Source organism: Loxodonta africana, chromosome 14 (assembly GCF_030014295.1).
Source record: "Loxodonta africana isolate mLoxAfr1 chromosome 14, mLoxAfr1.hap2, whole genome shotgun sequence".
NCBI lineage: Eukaryota > Metazoa > Chordata > Mammalia > Proboscidea > Elephantidae > Loxodonta > Loxodonta africana.
In genome coordinates, this window is record NC_087355.1 from 3,582,361 (window position 1) to 3,602,606 (window position 20,246).

The following is a 20,246-nucleotide window of genomic DNA, read 5'->3' on the forward strand; positions in this document are numbered from 1 at the left end:
CACAACCAGAGGTGATCTTTGAACCTTGAACCTTGAGAATACTCATTGCCTAAAATTCACCTTTAAGTCAAAAAACAGTCTAGCCTTGGGCATTGTGCTTTTTTAATAGAATTATCTATGTGCAGTTAGTTTCGATAAACAGAAATTTCGAAGGTCAGATTAGAAGCTCTGTCTTAGGGTCAATCAGTAATTACTTTAATTGCTCTTCAAAACAATGCTGTATGGAATCCTGCTTGACCACAAATTGTTTTATTAATTCTACACTGACCCTTTCCCCATGTCAATGTATAATTACTAGTGATAAGATGGGGTATAAGAATCTTTGGAAGTTCTTTTTTCTTTGGAACACTTTTGACTCCCTAGTCAAAATGTTACCTAAATTTGCAAATTGTATATTAAATAAACTTCAATCGATTTTTTTATTATTGGATTAATTCAATTTTTGTTTTAACACCAGTGTGTCTCAGCCCTTGACTGTGTGTTAGAATCATGCACAGAGCATTTAAAAATACCAATATATCAATCCCACCCCCGGAGTTTCTGATTCAATTTCTGATTCAGGTAAAACCTGAGCATTGATATTTAGTTTGCAGTCAGAATTCAGAACTAGACCCAGCACAGCATATGTTCTGAGGTTGCAACTGCTGAGGAGCTAATGCCACCAAGCCCGAGTTGCCTGATTAACTACCAGACAGTCCTACCACACTTGCTAATTATTCAGTTTTTCCCCTAGGCTAGACCCCTGATCAAAAGCTTAGTCCTTGCCAGAACCCTCCCATTTACATGCTAATGACCATATTCCCAGCTGCTAGCCAAAGTCCTTTTCCACAGAGATCACACTGAAGTAATGTCTTGCCATTGTTCTGGGTTCAGATATTATTCTACCAAAGGCTTTTACCACTGTCCATGCCTGCCCATTGGATCAGATCCTTTTAAATATTGATATTGGTCCTTCCCACAGCTACAGCTCTGTTCCCTATGGTAAATCCACCTCCACACACTTCCTTCTATGAGCTTCAGAAGCAGAGATTTCCATTTTTGTAAATTTAAGGCAAGAAGCCAAACTAGGTAATAATAGTTAAAGTTATTATGTACCAACATGGTCAATCCCAATGGAAACATCACAAATGAGTACCAAAAATCTGCAATGTCCAAATTCCAAGTCTCAGAGTCAGATTCTCATACACATGGATTCACCCTCCCCCCAATGTCCATGGATAATATCTTTCTCTCACATCTGACTTACCCCTTCTGTCAGTTCACCCCACAAATGTTTAGTTCATTAGTAGAAGATGCTTTAATTACCACTTCATTATCTCCCTGAGAGGAAAATGTTTCCAGAGAGCACACCCAGCCAGAATTTACAACTATGGGCCCATTTATTGTTCCAGTTAAGGGCAATCAGGCGGGGTTCATCTGCAGGTGTGAATGAGTCTAAATGGGATTTACATGTGCTGTCTACCTCTCATGTATGTTTGATTAGTAGGGGAATGTTGGTGATGAGCAATTGGCATCAAGAGGCTAAGTGGAGGACCATCCCATACCCAGACCCACACTCACATCATGTGAGTGTTTTCATTATTCTAAACAGACTATCTGCTTGCGTGGATCTGATGGTCAGATTCCTAGGAAGTAAAGAATGCTGTTGTCATAGGAAAAAAATGAATCCACAACAGCACAGTTAACCCCCTGAAGTCTAACTTCGCACAGAACACAGGAGATTTGAGAACATGAGCCTTCTTGGTTTGGGGGTTGTCATGGATTGAATTGCATCCCCCAAAAATGTCTGTCAGCTTGGCTTGATCATGATTCCCAGTGTTGTGTGATTGTCTACCACTTTGTTATCTGATGTGATTGTCTTATGTGTTGTAAATCCTATCACTATGATGCAATGAGATGGATTAGTGACAGTTATATTGATGAGATTTACAAGATTAGATAGTGTCTTAAACCAATCTCTTTTGAGATATAAAAGAGAGAAGCTAGCAGAGAGACATGGGGACTTCATACCACCAAGAAAGCAGCATCAGGAGCAGAGTGCATCCTTTGGGCCTGAGGTTCCTGAGCCGAGATGCTCCCGGATCAAGGGAAGACTGATGACAACGACCTTCCTCCAAAGCTGACAGTGAGAGAAAGCCTTCTCCTGGAGCCAACGCCCTGAATTTGGTTTTCTAGCCTACTGGACTGTGAGAGAATAAACTTCTCTTTGTTAAAGCCACCCACTTGTGGTATTTCTGTTATAGCAGCACTACATGAATAAGACAGGGGCAGAGGAGGTTTGAGTATTCTCTCATCCCATTTCTAGTACACACTAACTCTGGAAAATGTGGCATCCATCTCCAGCAAGCAGTAACACTGGAAAATCTGGCTAAGTAGGATATTGGCAGACACACACCTCACACTTTATCCCTTTCCCAGGAACGTACTCTCCTGGGCCTGCATGTCTGGGGCCTGCTCCTTTTCCCTTTGCAAGGGGCTGAGTCGCCATCCAGAGCTGGCCCTGCAGGACTCCTGGCTGCCTGGACCCTGGCTCAGTCCAGAAATGGAGGTGTAGTTTGATGAGTTGCACTTATTTGGAGCAGGAAGAAGAGGGAGGAAGAGAGAGAAGAGAGCTAAAAATTGTATGTTCAAGGGCAGAAAAAGGACCTATTGCTCAGAGTGTGAGCTGGTCATGAAATGAGCTCTTTTAAGTGAAGAACCAGACAGCACTGGACACATCTTTTGCACTTGAAGGAATAGAGTCACAGATTTTGGAAAGAACAGCACTCAGCATACCTATGGCCAGGAGACTTAGGGCATCACTCACTGCCCTTTTCTTTTTCTCTAACTTCTGTGTCTTGTAGGCTTCATTCTGATTCTACATTCTCTCCTGTCAATAAATGGTAGCCTATGTAGGGTCCCTTAGGTTTTAAGTTACAACTCAGCATTGAAGTTGGCCAACAAGATAATTAAAGATATCGGCACTAGTCAGAATCCTGCACCTTGTATGCTGTTCTTTGGTGTTAAAGATTAAAAAAAAATTTAAATTGGTATAAGCTTTAGAATTCAATTCCTCCTCTGTCCACCCGCATCAGTACCAGAGTCCTGTGTACTTGGTGAATGTCATCTTAGGGCTGGGGAGCTCACTGCTTCAAACCAGACAATTTAATTTTCAATTCTTTATTATCGTGAGAAAGCTCTCTTACCTTGAGACTCAAAATCTGCCTTCATGTAATTTTTGTCTACTGCCTGCACCCTGGGTAAGTCCACTTTCACTTGACAACTCACCTTTCAAATTTAAGGACAGGTTGTCATCACCTGGATTCCTTCCATCTCCTGAATCATTCATTTTAACACGCACTCTCTAACTACACTCTACCATCCCTCAAGCACTCTACTATAGCTGCTCTTCATCTTCACTGATATCACTGGTTTCTCCATCACTTATCTTCATCCTCCAGTCTCTACCTGTCTCTCCTGTCAAAAACAAACAACTCAAGAATACCATTCATGGATTGCTATGCAGGCTTAATACACTTTAAATCTGGGTAGCACATCATTACAGAGTAAATCAGTGCTCCATTTAATTAAGATTTTCAGGATAGTTATATATAATTTCATCAAGAACTTTGAACAAAAAAGTTTTTGATTGGTTGACATTATCTCAGAATACATAAACCTTGTAAGAGAGCAGTATGTGCTCAAACATTATAAAGAATAGAAATCTTGCCAAGACAATCGCAAGATCTGTGAGCCATGATTGTAAGTCCTCTGGAGTCTTAGAAACAGGACATGTTCATTAATCTTCTACTGTTTTCTGAAAGAACAAGTTTCAAGTGTTTCAGTGAGCCTGGTCATTTAAATACAATTATGTAAAACAAGACAGGGTGCTTCTAAAGGTTAGTTAAGGCATAACTATAAGTTTTAAAAATTATATACATGTTAAAGATTGAATTTTTTCTCCCAAAAATATGTGTATCAATTTGGCTAGGCCATGATTCCCAGTATTGTGTGATTGTCCACCATTTTGTCATCTGATGTGATTTTCCTATGTGTAGTAAATCCTACCTCTTTGATGTTAATGAGGCAGGACTCAATTTACAAGATGGGATAGTGTCTTGAGCCAATCTCTTTTGAGATATAAAAGAGAGAAGCTAGCAGACAGAAGGATCCCATGCCACCAAGAAAGCAGTGCCAGGAGCAGAATGCTTCCTTTGGACCTGGGGTTCCTGCATGGAGAAGCTCCTAGTCCAGAGAAAGATTGATGACAAAGACCCTACTCCAGAGTCAACAGAGAAAGACTTCCCCTGAAGCTGACTCCCTGAGTTTGGACTTCTAGCCTACCAGACTGTGAGAGAATAAACTTCTGTTTGTTAAAGCCATCCACTTGTGGTATTTCTGTTACAGCAGCACCATATATATATATATATATATATATATAGTTGGAAACCCTGGTGGCGTAGTGGTTAAGTGCTATGGCTGCTAACCAAAGGGTAGGCAGATCGAATCCACCAGGCGTTCCTTGGAAATTCTATGGGGCAGTTCTACTCTGTTCTACAGGATTGCTATGAGTCAGAATCAACTCGACTCGATGGCACTGGGTTTGGCTTTGATTTTGGTTACATATACAATTATAGAATAGGTTCCTAACATTTAATAAGATGATTTTTAGTGTCATGAGTAAGAAATCTCCCTCTGTTTTCATACAGCAAAACTTATGCTTTTATTTCACACTCTTCTATGTTCTATCCAATTCAGATTCCTTTGTCCGTCAGTGCAGCTTCTGCCATTCCACCACACCCATTTGGCAGAACTCTAGGCTCAGATGAACCAACTCTCCATTTTCTTGTGCTTAGTGAGCATTGCTGGAGAAAGTGCTCAATACCCTAGTGCCCGTATATACCTGACTCATAGCTACTCTATAAGACAGAGTAGAACTGCCCCATAAGGTCTCCAAGGAGCAGCTGGTAGAGTCAAACTGCCAACCTGTTGGTTAGTAGCCAAGACAACCTAGTAAGTACTTTATATTCATCACTTCCAACCTTACATGAGCCCCAGAACCACCCTGGTTGGATTTCCCTCATCTCATTTCCCACTACTCTGTCGAATGTTTCCCACCCTTTAGGCACCTGAACATCCCTTCTCTTCCTTTATTTCTGCCAGATGGCCTTGTTTTCTGTTTCCCAGAAAAAGGAGACAATTCAGGCTGGAATTCCTTAGCTCAAAATCACCAATCTACTAACTTCTTTCATCTGTGCCCTTCCTCTACTCCTTCCCAAGGATCTCTCTTTCTTTCAAAGTACAATCCCTTTACCTGTCCACTGTCCCTCTCTTTCCTGTGTCTCTAACCTCTACCTCTTCTCTCTCCTGCATCTGCCTCAGCAGCATTTAAAGATGCCTCAATTTCTTCCAGACTTTTCTCCATCGTAATCTAATTCTTGAAAAAACTGCTCCTATTTGCTTTCTCTACTTTCTCATCTTTAGCACTTTTCAGTCCAATGTTGCCCTCACCATGCCCTCAAAATGGTCTCGCTATGGCAATCGGTGACCACTATGGAAATTTATCCACAAGACACAGTCCTAATCATGGCAGTTTCTCAGCAACATATGCTCACCTTCCCCTGTGTGAGTCACAATCTTCCCTGGAATTGGGGAATGTCACCCTCCAGGTCTATCCCCCATTCTTCCCTTTAAGTTTCTTTTGCTGATTCTTCCTTCTGAATGTTGGAGAGTCCTGTTCTTGGTTCAAGCCACACGGCCCTTCTCACTGTGGACTATCTACCACCAATTACCACCCATACGTTGAGAGATTTACATCTCCCATCCAACACATCTCTCAATTCCACACGCAAGCATATAACCTCCTATCATGTCTCTCCTCCTGGGGAATCTCATGGCACACAGAAAACTGAATTCCTCATCCTCCCTCCACAATCTGCTCTCTCTGCTGTTTCACACCTCCTTCCAGAATCCAAGAGTTGCCACTGATTGACATTCATCAGTTGACATGTCACTACCTGGTCCACACTCAATTTAATGCAAATCCATGTACTTCTCTCCATTTCCACAGCCATATCCTCTGTAGTGCCTACACCATTATCAGCTGACCTGCTGTGTCGGCTTCCTGTCTAGTCCTCATGCACACGTTTGCCCTGCTTCTACCTGCTGTACACAGAGAAAGAGTGACAGTTTCAAAATCCAAACCTAGTATGGTCTCCATCCCTAAAAACATCTTGCACCCCAAACTTTATCTCAGCACCTGCTTCCAGGAACCCGCTCTGTGACCCTCAATGTGGCGAATCACTCAGGGACAGCACATGTGACAAAAGGCCCACAACTCCTCTACTTCACAGTTAACCTCCCACAAAGATGGTCCTCTCTTCCATCTTACCATCACCCTTCCTAGTCAATGTTAAATCTAGACAAATACTCTCCTTATAGTCTTCTCTGCTTTCTTGGAAATGAAATTGTCGAAAGGTCAAATCAAAAATTCCCCCAGTGCCCCACTGTCACTTAAGTGAGAATTCTAACAAATAAGTATGCAAATGAATTCTCCCTTTGCTTCCATATCCTGCTCTTGCACTCTTCAAAAACTCTTATTACAACAGAACAGCATCATTGTCCTCTTTCAAATGATGGAAGATCTGCAACATACACCAACAAAAATGGCTTTTCCGTGCCTCTCTCTTTTTAAATTTACACCCAGATACTTTCCAATCTCAAGCTTATGGCTTTCCATAGAATTGTAGACCCTTTTTGACGTTAAAGCGTTACTTTTCCAACCCTTTCACAAGGTCTCTTTTGAGAAATATATCAAATTACTTCCTTCTCACCAAGTTTCACTGATACCAATGAGATCATATGCATCTCCTCGAGTTAAAATTTTGAGTTTATTTGGTTATTACTCATGCTTTATGCATTGGTTCATGGACATCTGAAGCTACGAGTATTGTTCCTTCTGCCTAAATTTCTCAGGATGAACAGTTAGTGGCTTGTCCACTCTTCTTCCTCTTCTGTGTCACACTGGTATCCTCTGTAGAGTCTGATTTTGAAATGCAATGCAGGGCTGGGCATTTTTCTCCTCTCCTCCACTCTGGACCAGGATTGCAAAACCTTCCCCCTGATCTTTGTCACACAGCCTGTCCTTTGCTGGGAGTACCACTTGGAGTCATGAACCATAGTCCAGAAAAACAAATCCTGTTCTTCAACACTGTCCACATATGCTTCCAGAGCTGTGCTCTCCCAAAGTCGCGCCTTCAAGGAGGAGAAGGGAATAAAATACCACTGGTGCTTCCATTTTCTTTAGTTTCCTACACAGGGTTTCAAAGTCTTTCAGGAAACACTCTAGGTCTCTGTGGACCACATTGTTTATTTCCATTAAATCATTAATTCAGTGAATACCTGTTGAGGCCTATTATAAGAAAGATATCAATCAGGTTAGGACAATCTACAGTAAGAATGATCATTCAACTACCATCCTTACTCTGGGCCTATGGAACTAGAATTTCTGGGAGTAGGCCCAAGAATCAGTCATTTTTAGATAATTCTGATTAAACCAAGTTTAAGGATCCAAAAAACAAAAAACCAAACCCACTGCCGTGGAGTCGATTTCTATTCATTGTGACTATATAGGACAGAGTAGAACTTCCCCATAGGGATTCCAAGGCTGTAAATCTTTACAGAAGCAGACTGCCACATCTTTCTCCTGTGGAGTGGCTGGTGAGTTCAAACTACTGACTTTTTAGTTAGCAGCTGAGCATTTTAACCACTGCTCCACCAGGGCTCCTTGTTTGAGGACCACTGAAGATGATGTTAATTCCTCTAGGTCAGTGGTTCTCAACAGTGATTTGGCTCTGAAACCACTGAGAATCTAATGAGAGATGTGGACCCTATCTCTAGAAACATGCTTGTTCTCACACATGAACCAGATGCCACACAGAGCTTCAGGGAGCCCATTGAGTCAAGAAGGGCCTCCACTCTGATTCTCTTAGCTCTTTGTCTGAATAAAGCTAGAAAGTATAACTGGACCAGAGCACTCTACCTCACCATAGTAATACCATCATAGGGTTTGCAGTCTTCCTATCAAGAGAAAATATAAGAAATAGACCTACGAAGAATAAAGTCTCTGAAACTCTCCCCTTATATGAAGACACAAATGACATACTCCTCTAAGAGCTGAGGGTAAAACCTTAGGTCAAGTAGATGCTGGCAACTAGTCTACTTCTATCATGAGATGATGGAAACTATGAACTGACTGTGCTTTATTTATTTTCTCTTCTGTCTCCATATTCTCTCTCTCTCTCCAGCCCCGCCCACCCCAGGTTGCCAGCAATTTCAAAGCTGAAATCAAGGCTAAGGACTGCACTTATTTCTAGACTATGATTATATATTCCTTTTTATCTTTTGGCATTTTTATTATGTATGTTTATTTTGTGTTGTCATTGTTGTGTGCCGTCAAGTCAATTCCTACTCATAGTGACCCTATAGGACAGAGTAAAATTGCCCATAGGGTTTCCAAGGAGCAGCTGGTGGATTCGAACTACTGACCTTTTGGTTAACAGCCTGAGCTCTTAACAACTTTGCCACCAAGGATCCTATCTTTATTTTAATGGTCCTATTTTATATCTCTTTCAGTCTAGCCAACTTCAAATTCTTATTTTAAAGTAAGCACTGTATAAATAATTAATTAATTTCATACATTTTGCAAAGGACTGTCTTACAGGAAGTAGATCTAAAGAAGAGCTAGAGAGCAGAAGAGAGACTCCATGGTGAGCGTTAACCCTCAACCCCCACCTCCAAGAGTGCCTCCTAGGGCCTAGGGAAGGAGGGAAGACCCAACAGTCCCTGGGCTGTGTCCACTAGCCTGTGACAGGAGGCCCAGAGCTGTGAAGAAGTCTGTAACCCTCAAAGGGTCCCTACTCTGCTGCTGCTGGTGGTGGCATCATGTCCTCCCTGAAGCATGGAGTCAACTCCCATGCCCAGAAGATGGGATCATTGAAAGGCTCTCAGAAGATTTCACGGACTAAGATGTATTTTCCAACTGCCATTCAGACCACAGGACAAATTATCACCAAACATTTAGGGCTATGATGCAGACTTAGATCACCCTTAAACAGACATATTTTTAAACCTTAAAAACAAACAAACCTATGAAATCACCAAAACCTTGAAAATACACAATATGACATTTAAAAACATTAGTGTCTTTTTCAAATTCATGCAAGCTGTACAGCCAAAAATGAACACTAAAGAGCTTTCAGTGTGTTGTGGCCAGTAATGATTCTCCTTTTCACAGAGTTCTTTAGATTCAAACCCATAAAATGTGGTGCCACTTAATGTCGCTAAACCAACTTGTTAAAGCCAAGATGAAAACTTTTATTCCCACTTCCACCTTCTTCTACTCTGAGACTCAGAATTGATCTTCAGTTAAGGGAAGAACCACTCCAAAATGCTGCTAACCAGGGTATGGCTTACCAAACACCATTATTAGTGAAAGAAGTAGCCTTTCAAACAGTCCTTACCATAGGCCAAGCACTCTTCTAATCACTCTTATGCTTCACAGCAACCGTCTATACTGGACTCTAGTATTGTTACCATTTTATAGATTAGGAAATTGAGGCACATAGAGGTTGAGTAATTTACCCAAGGTGACACATGCCTGAGGTCCAAGTCGGGGCAGGGTCAATGCAGTGGATTCTGACACTTTCAAGCTCCTCTGTTTTGTATTCTTTCCTGCTCATCTTTCTATGCTCTTGTCTCATCACTACTGCTCTCAGAAAAGGAACTGACATCAGCCATATATTTCAGTGCAAATTTTATTCAGTATTACTATATGAACTCATAGCATATGCACTGTTTTTCTAATTATGAGGTTAGAATCACAGCATTTTGAGATTGGAATAGGTCTAAGCAATTCCCTGGGACAACTGCTTCATCTTAAGAAAGTACAAGTTGAGGTCCAAAAACATTATGATGACTTGCCTGGGGTCACACAGCTAAATCCAGTAGAGCTAAAACTAGAAGTCCCTAAACTCCTTACCCCTAGAAATCATAAATTCCCTAAAACATAATTAATTTTTTTATAGTTTTAAGGGTGAAAATAAAATCTTTCCGTTAGCACTCAAAGTCATAAGGACACCAAATCCAATTACGAATTTCTCCTAAATTGCCAAAAGAATTATGAAGACTTGAAACTTGGCACATTTGGGAGGATTCTTCCCAATGTTAACTCATGAGCCAGTGGGAGGAAGGTTTCCCATGAAAAGCTCCCTCCTACTTTCAGACCTCCATGCCTCCAGCAGCATGATCTGCAGGCACCACATGAGGATGGTAACTGGCAGAAATGCATCCCCTTTCTGAGACTTCCTGAATGACAGTGGTGAAGGAATATACAACACATAAACTTTTGAGTAGTGCACATGGTTGTTCACTTTGCTTGGAAGGAGAAATGGCCATAAGAGTGATTGTATACTGATTCGCAGGCTGTGGCCAGTTGTTTTTGATGGATTGTCAGGGGCTTGGAAGGAACACGATTGGAATATTGGAGACAAGGAGGTATGGGATGAGGTATAAATAGGCTAAAGAAGTGAAGATATTTGTGTCTTATGTGAATCCTTACCAAAGAGTGTCCTCAGCAGAGGAGGATTATTAACAGTCAAGTGGATAAGATGATGTGTTCTGTGGAAACCAGTCATCCTCTTTTCCCAGCCACTCTTGTCATTATGCAACAGGCTCAGAAACAAAGTGGCCATGGTGGTAAGGGTAGGGGTTGTGCATGGGCTCAGCAACACGAACTTCCACTCACCAAGGCCGACTTGGCTACAGCCACTGGCAGCAGCTGCAGCAATCAATACTGAGTCCCTGATATGTTGCCATTCCTCGAAGTGATTAGCCAGTAACTACTGGCAGGTTAACTACATAAGACCACTTCCATCGTGGAAAAGACAGCATTTTGTTCTCACTGGGATAGACACTTACTTTGGACACAGATTTGTCTTCCATGAACTCAGTGCTTTTGCCAAAACCACCATCGGTGGACTTACAGAATGCCTCATTCATCATCATGGTAACCCACACACCATTGCCTTGGATCAGGAGACTCACCTGATAGCAAACGAAGTGTGGCAATGGGCCTGTGCTCACGGAATTTACTGGTCTTCCCATGTTCCGCATCATCCTGAAGCTGCTGGGTTGATGGAACAATTGAATGGCCTTCTAAAGACACAATTATGGCACCAGATAGGTGGCAACACTTTGCAGGATTGGGGCAGTGATCTCCAGGAGGCTGCACATACTCTAAACCAGCATCCAATACATGGTGCTGTTTCTCCCATAGCCAGGATTCACAGTTACAGGAATCAGGACATGGAGATGGGAGTGGCACCACTCACTATTGCCCCTAGCAACCCATTCACAGAAGTTTTGCTTCCTGTCCCCATGTCCCTATGCTCTTCAGGTCTAGAGGTCTTAGTTTCAAAGATAGAAATGTTCCTACCTGGAGATACAACACAGATTACATTGAACTGGACATTAAGAATGCAAACTGGCCATTTTGGGCTCCTCATGCTTCTAGATCAGCAAGAAAAGAAGGGAGTTACCATATTGGTTGTTGTGGCTGATCCTCATTACTAAGGGCAAATTGGACTGATTCCATATTGGAAGTAAAGATGAGTATATCTGGAATACAGGAGATCCCTTAGGGATGTCTCTTAGTACTACCAGGCCCTGTGATTAGTCAATAGAAAACCATAGCAACCCTATTCCTACACGACTACTAATGGCCCAGACCCTATAGTAATGAAAGTTCAAGTTACTCCACCAGGCAATGAACCACAACCTGCTGAGGTGCTCACTGAGGGCCAAGAGAATATGAAATGGTTGGTGGAAAAAGATAGCACTAAATACCAGTTACAACCATGTGACCGATGCAGAAACGAGAACTATAACAGTTACGAGTATTTCTTCCTTGTTTTATTATATGTGTATGTGCATGTGTACACACACACAGACACACAGATATATATATATATATATATGTATTTGTTTTCTTCCCTCCCTTATCCCTTTACTTACAAAATTTAAGATGTAAACAGGGCTAGCGTATTTTCTTTTGTACACATGTTGGTTGTATCATGTTAGACACAAACATGACTTATAAGTGTCTTTAGAATTATGTATGGTTTAAGTAGATGTGTACAGGTGCCAATTTGACAAGGTATGGACTGTGATGGTTATTCTTATGTATCAACTTGACTAGGCTATGATTCTCAGTGGTCTGGCAGACTTTGGACTGATTGCTTTTCCATAGCATAATATAATGTAATGACCTCCATGATGAGATCTGCTATGAGCAGCCAATGAGTTGAAAAGGGAGTTTCCTTCTGCTATGGCCTGCTTCCAGTATATAAATGAATGTTTTAGCAAGGATCACTCTTACTTTGGATCCTGCATCAGACTCATCATCATCTGGGCTCTGTTTCTTGGGATGTAAGCCAGCAGCCTGTCATCTGACCTGCAAATTTTAGCATTCACCAGCTCCTGCAGGGCCCTGACCCCAATCCAGAAACTTGCCAATTTTGGGTTTGTCAGCCCCTGCAAATAGGTGAGTCAGGAGAAGCCTGACACCTGACACCTGACCTACACATTTTGGAACTTGCCAACCTCCACAACCCAGTGAGCCATTTTCTTGAATTATATCTTTCTTTCTCTCTCTGTCTATATATACATTTCACTATTTTTTTTTTTTTTCCTCTAGAGGATCCGGCCTAAGACATCACTGTGTCAGAATTCCTAACTTGACTTTGGCCTAGATTCGACAGTCTTTTGATGGGAGAAGCCACATACATAGATGGTGTCGTAACTGAATACTATCCAAGAAAAGGTGCTGACAAAGCAAGATGGAGTCTTTGTGTGTGACCCTGTTGACTGGCCTCCATCACCCCTGGTGTCATAGAGCTGAGCCTTAATTGCAGACTATCCACTTGGACCTTGGTGCCCTGGTCCACAGTCCAGGAGGGGCACAACCACACCATACCACTTCCTGTCTGCTGGAAAAGAACTACAAAAAAAACCCAAAACCCAAACTCAGTGCCGTCGAGTTGATTCCGACTCATAGCGACCCTATAGGACAGAGTAGAACTGCTCCATAGAGTTTCCAAGGAGTGCCTGGCAGATTTGAACTGCCGACCCTTTGGTTACCAGCCGTAGCACTTAACCACTACGCCACCAGGGATTCCAAAAAGAGCTACAGTGTCCCCCAAATAAACTTTCCTGAAGAACAAGACATTTTAACCCAGTTAATACTAATAGGGTATAGTTTTCATTTTAAGCATGTGTGAAAACACCCATATGCTAGTCAAGACAGACTATGTGTAGAGTCTACACCTCCAAAACCAACTTGAGATTTTACATGAAAGTCGACCTTCTCAAACATTAAAGGAAACACTTTCCTCAATTACCATTAGCTGCTTCATTTCTTCTTGGATAGAAGTCACACTGTAAGGAGTTGATCAGAGAAAAGAAGCATGATTTTGGAATCCTCAGAGATGGGAAAGCTGATGACCCCATTGAAAGCTTGGGTAATCAGCCCTACAGACTTCTTAGGAATATCCATCAGTGCACTCTGTGGATTCCTCCCTGCCACAACTGGGTCCAGCACACATGCCTTCTGCCTGTGCTTCCCCCAGAACTAGGAGCAGTGGGCCAGCACAGTAGCAGGGACCTGAGAGCCTTCACTGGTGACTTGACAAGCCCAGTCTCACCAGTGTCCTGTCCTAGCTGACTGCTCTTACACAGCCTCCCTGACCACATGAGCCCTTGCAGTCCAGAGTCCAGCACTTCATGAAGCTGGTTTATCTTGCCTTCACTGCTCTTCTCCCAGGAGTGTGTCTCTAGAAGCAGGACAGACACTCTCTGCCAGCTGAAGTGAGCACCAGCCCCACCACCCCACGGTTTGCCCAGCACCAATGACTGAGAGACAATTCCCTTGTTGATGTGCCTGGGGCTCTGGCCTTCGCATTGCAAAGATGTGTCATTATCTCAGATGTCGTCGGAATGAGAAGCTTAAGCTATAGGGACTTTGGCAGCAATGGCATAAAAAAAAAAACCTCTTTCCCTCGAGTCGATTCTACTCATAGAAACCCTACAGGACAGAGTAGAGCCTCTAAAACTATCCCAGGAGCTCAAAAACTACTTCGAAGTAATTAGATTAGAAACACTTATGTTAAGGTTTAGAAAAAGCAGACAAGATGACGCATGTATATAAGAATTTATCTATTCCATTCCAAATTCTTTTCAAGCAAAATGCATTTCCGTATATATAGAGAGATAAATTGAGCCTTTCATGCAAGGTAGAGGCATATGTTGACCACAATTAAATACAGCACATAAAACAGAAGCAGTAGTCCCTATGATCTGTTAAGCACAGTAGAACAGTTTCCAGGGCTTATTAGACTCAATACAGCTCCAAGTCTTATCAACCATGGAGATGAGCAAAGTGGGCCGGGGCAGAGGTACAGTCAGCAGAAGAGCAAGTGCCCTTTGTGGACAACACCCCGATTCTCTGTAGAACAACTGAAGTAAAATTATGTCATGAAGATCACCCAGGATAGTTCTATGGGTCAAAGCCACACTTTCTAAAGTTTGAGGTCCCAGACCACTTAGGACCAGACACACAGTTTCAGAGTTCCTGATACAGGCCCTGATCAAGTGGCTTCACATGAAATACTTAAACACAGGAGGACAACCAACCATCTCAGCCAAGTTCTTCTTCACTACAGACAGGAGAAAATAGCATTCAAACAGAGGGTTAAGGTTGTGTGTCAACTTGGCTGGGCCATGATTCCCAGTGGTTTGGCAGTCATACGATATTGTGATCGCTTCCATGATGAGATTTGATATAATGTGATCACCTCCATGATGGGATCTATTGTGAGTAGCCAATCATTTGAAAGGGAGATTCTTTGGGCATGTGGCCTGCATCGAATGTAAGCAGAAAGCAGGACTCAAGGAAGGACACAGAGGAAGGGCCACTCTCTGGGAAGAGGTGTCCCAGGGACTGCCAGGGAGGGAAAAGCTTCTGGCTCTGACTTGGGTTGTTGCTCTCAGGTGCTGTTGAGTCAGCTCAGACTCACAGTGACCTTCATGTAAAACAGAATGAAACACTGCCTGGCCCTGTGCCATCCTTACAATCGTTGTTATCCTTGAGCCCATTGTTGCAGTCACTGTGTCAATTCATCTCATTGAGGGCCTTCCTCTTTTTTGCTGAGCCTGTACTTTACCAAACATGATGTCCTTTTCCAGGGACTGATCCTTCCTGACAGCATGTCCAAAATATGCGAGACAGTCTTGCCATCCTTGCTTCTAAGGAGCATTCCAGTTGTAGTCAGTCCTTCCAAGACAGAATGAATAGTTGGATGGACTCAACACTAAACACTTCTGGAAGTGCCAGGCTCTCTTCACCTTGAGTTTCAGGGGAGGTAAGAAGTGAGGTGCAGCTGGGCAGCTCCTGACCAAGCAGGAGTGATGTCACCTCCTGAGGTCACCAACATGGCCTGAGGGTGAGCACTACAGAGCTGTGCCCCACATGTAGCCACAAGCCACTAGGGGCTCACTGAATTTAAACTGATTAATATTTAATAAAATAACAATGATGATAAATAATACCCACATTTCCAGTGCTCAATAGACTCTCTTGCTACCCTCTAGGATACCACAGAAAGTTCTATGCTGCATAGAGGGTATGTTCTTTGTACCCTCCACAGGGACAAGAAAGAAGTTAGGATGCCACTTAAGATCCCCCAAACTCCTCTCATGAACCTTGTTATGGGTTGACTTGTGCCCCCAAAAAATATGTGTGTCAATTTGGCTAGGCCACAATTCCCAGTATTGTGCAATTGTCCACCATTTTGTCATAGGATGTGATTTTCCTGTATTGCTAATCATACCTTTATGATGTTAGGGAGATGTGATTAGTGGCAGTTATATTAATGAGGCAGGACTCAACCTACAAGATTGAATTGTGTCTTAAGCCAATCTCTTTTGAGATATAAAAGAAAGAAGCAAGCAGAGAGACGTGGGGGCCTCATGCCACCAAGAAAGTAGTGCAAGAAGCAGAGCACTTCCATTGGACCTGCGGTCCCTGCACTGAGAAGCTTATAGTCCAGAGGAAGATTGATGACAAGGACCTTCCTCCAGAGCTGACAGAAGCAGAAAGCCTTCCCCTGAAATTCGCACCCTAAATTTGGACTTCTAACCTACTGGACTACGAGAGAATAAACTGCTGGTTGTTAAAGCCATCCACATGTGGTATTTCTGTTATAGCAGCACTAGATAACTAAGACAAGCCTCATTCCAAAGTGGCCAATACTGATCAAACGAAACCTCCAGTTATTTGAAGTGGAGAACTGTCTTCAACTCTCTCTTTCAACGAAATGCCTGGAAGAGCAGTGTTTTGATCACACTGTGCTAGGAGATTGGTCCTTTCAAAGGTGGGGGAAGCGGTGTCTACTTATCCACTGCTGCAAGCACGTGGCAATTATCAGCATGAAAGAGCCTCTATAATTGTGAGGTGCTACTGCAGGGTGTTGACATTCCAAACACACTTTTCATTTAGCTGTGTCTGCCTGGGGCCGGCCAGTCTCAGCTCAATAGATGGTGGAGTGGATAACCAATGTGTTTTGTTTACAGGTTGGATGAAACCCAGTGTCTTAGCTATCTAGTGTTACTATAGCAAAAATACCACAAATGGATGGCTTTAACAAGCAGAAATTTATTCTTTCACAGTTTAGGAGACTGAAAGTTTGAATTTAGGAGCATCAGCTCTAGCGGAAGCCTTCCTTTCTTTGTTGCCTATGGGGAAAAGTCCTTGTCATCAATCTTCCTCTGGTCTAGGAGTTTCTCAGCACAGGGACTCCAAAGGACATGCTCTGGTGTCCTTATACATTGTCCAGCTTTCACATGCATACGAGGCAACTGAAAACACCATGGGGGACAACCATACAATACTGGGAATCACGGCCAAGACAAGTTGACCCTCAATTTTGGAGGATACCATATAATCCATAACATCCAGTAATAATGAATACTATTCTCCAGCATCTTTCTTTCCAAATCCTCAAGAATGCATATATGTTGACCTGGAAAGTTGTTTAATATCATCCAGAAGAACTTGCTTAAAATAAATTTTCTCTCATTCTAAATGTGTTACATTAGTGATTCATATTTTCCCAATCATTAAGGTACTATCATGTCATGTTTTGGTTTAAAATAACTTCTGATAGGCTACATGAAATATACAAACCCATTGCTGTCGAGTCATTTCCAACTCATAGCAACACTATAGGACAGAGTAGAGCTTTCCCACAGGATTTCCAAGGAGTGGCCAGTGGATTCGAACTGCTGACTACTTAACCACTGAGCCTCCAGCACTCCACATGAGATATAAGAGTTGAATAAAAGAAGGGATAGTGTAAAAAAAAAAAAAAGCCTTCAGCATTTGTGTGTGTGTGTGTGTAATTAACTCAGTAAGTACATATGTTATATTGTTCGTGGTTAATTACAGTAAGAATTCAGCAGTCACCTTAAAAGACTACTTCTTAAGTCAATGAGATGTAAGTGTAAACCAATTAAGGTTGTAATATGGTTGAGGAAAGTACGTATTAATCAGAAGTATGTACTGGCATATTCTGGGAAGATAGTAGTGTAAACAGACGATTGTTCTGACCCTCCTCCACAAATACAACAAGGAAATGCTGCTCAACTTTGAAGGACTATGAATAGGTGAGCAGAGGAAAGCAGTCGGGAACTGCAGACAGGCAAGAATCAACATCTCAACAATGAGTCACACACAGTAGAAAAATCCCTTCTTCCACCAACCCTGCCCCTCCCCCAGCCACATGGGTCACTGGCTGCTGTGAACTGGAGAAGTTGCCCCAGCAAAGGAGCTTGCTTTCCTAACTGCCACACTCCCTGACTATACAAAGATACAGGATCCCAAGCATCTTCTCTAAAATCAACAAGGCAGAACTACTTAGGTGTCCATTTGGAGCATGGCAGCCCCTCAGCCACCCAGACATTATCACCTACAAACCTGCTGAAATTGCTACAGAAGGCCCCTGCAGTGGACTCTTCTCCCACAGGCAGCACTACTAACTGCCTCCCTATGTACCCTGTAGCTCAGGCCTCTAAAACCAAGTCAGACCTCCCTGGAGGTCAAATTGAGTTAGTGAAACTCCACTTCTGGTCAGTACTGAGGACTACTGACTGAGGCTTTTGTGTGCTAGGAAGCAGGTGTCTTGAGTGGAGCCTCTACTCACAGCCAATAATCTATTGGGGGATGGGGATACTCTGATAGCAACAAGGCAGTCCTCCCTAGGAATGACACCAGAGTGTGACACCACCTATCTCAGCTGGTAACTGTTGGTTGCCAGGCTGCTGCAAACTGTTACAGAAGGCCCCTGCAGTGGAGTCTGCTCACATAGTCAAAACTCTGCCTGCCTCCCTGTGCACCCCATAGCTCAAGTGCTGAAACAAACAGGACAGACCTCTCTGCGAGTCAGGTTGGGATTGTCTGCTCTCCTTTGCAGTTGGCACTAAGGACTGCTGACTGAGGCTGCTGTGTGCTAGGATGCAGGCATCTTGAGTGGAGGCTACACTCACAGCCAACATGCTACACAGCAGGCTCTGACAGCAACAAAGCAGACCTCACTGGGGGTCCATTCCAACTGGGACAACCCCTCCCCCATCTGGAACTGTTGGTTGCTGGACCATATTTACACAATGAAAGAGTTAAGGGAAAACATAGACAATGAACTAAAAAGAAATAAGGAAAATAATGCAAAGACAAAATTAGTAACTAAAAAAGGAGATAAGAAGAAACCAAACAGAAATATTACAGCTGAAAGGGATAATAACTGAAGTGAGACACACAATTGGACTTACAAACTGATTTAATCAGGCAGAAGAAAGATTCAGTGAATTAGGCGATGTTGTTGCTAGGTGCTGTTCAGTTGGTTCCAATTCATAGTGATCCTACAGGACAGTAGAACTGCCCTGTCTTAGGCTGGGTTCACTACAGAAGCAAAACCAGTAGAGAATATAAATATATATAGAGAGAGATTTATATCAAGGAAACAGCTCATACGATTGTAGGGGTTGGAACATCCCAAGTCCTTGGATCAGGAAAGAGGCCTTCCCCAATTCACAGAGTCTCAGAAGCTGGTCAACCCAAGATGAGCAAGTCAGACAGCAGGGCTCCTGCTCACAGGCTGTGAAGGTTGAGAATCCCCCAAGGTTGGCAGGCAAGACAGCAAGGTTTCTCCTGATTCACGTAGCTGCAGGGGCGAATCCAAAATAGGCAGGTCAGGGAGCAGGACTCTTGCTGTAGGCCATGAAGATTGATGAACCCCAAGATGGACAGGTAAGTTGCTAGTGCAAGTCCCAAGAACCAGAGGTCACACAAGAGACAGCTGCTGGATCCAGAACAAGCCAACAAAGATTGCAAGGTGACCAGGAAGGAAGTAGGTGGTGGAAGGCAGAGACATGAAGGCTGAGGGGGTGAAGAACTGCCACACGCCCCACCCCCTGGTGGTACCGCTCAGCAAATTCCATCACAGGGGTGATCACATAGCAAATTTCAACAGGGAAGTGATCACAACATTATACAACTGCCAAAACACTGAGAATCATGGCCCAGCAAAGTTGACACATAACCTTAACCATCATAGTCCACCCCTTGTCAACATGGCATGTGTACACATCTCCCCTAACCATACATGATCTCTGAATAAACACAATTACAAAGTTATACTTGTGCCTAACGTGATACAACACATGTAAACCAAAAACACAGCAGTCCCATTTACATCTTATATAAGTGAAGAAGACAAAAATATCTGATGCACACATACAAAGCAGAAGTACTTACAACAATTACAGTCCTCTTTTCTGCAACTGGACCTGTGGCTGTAACTGGTGTTTAGAACTACCTTCTTCCACCACCCATTCTGTATTCCCTTTGCTCTCAGCTCGTCGTGGTTCTTTGCCTGGTGGGGTGACCCAAACCTTCATTGCTGAAGGGTCTGGGCCATTACTAGTCATGTCAGAATTGGGTTGCTGTAGCTTTCCGTTGACTTTAATCACAGGAATGGTAGCACTAAGAGATTTTATAATAGATTGAATTGTGTCCCCAAAAAATATCTGTCAACTTGGCTAGGTCATGATTTCCTTGTATGATTGTCTACCATTTTATCTTCTGATGTGATTTCCTT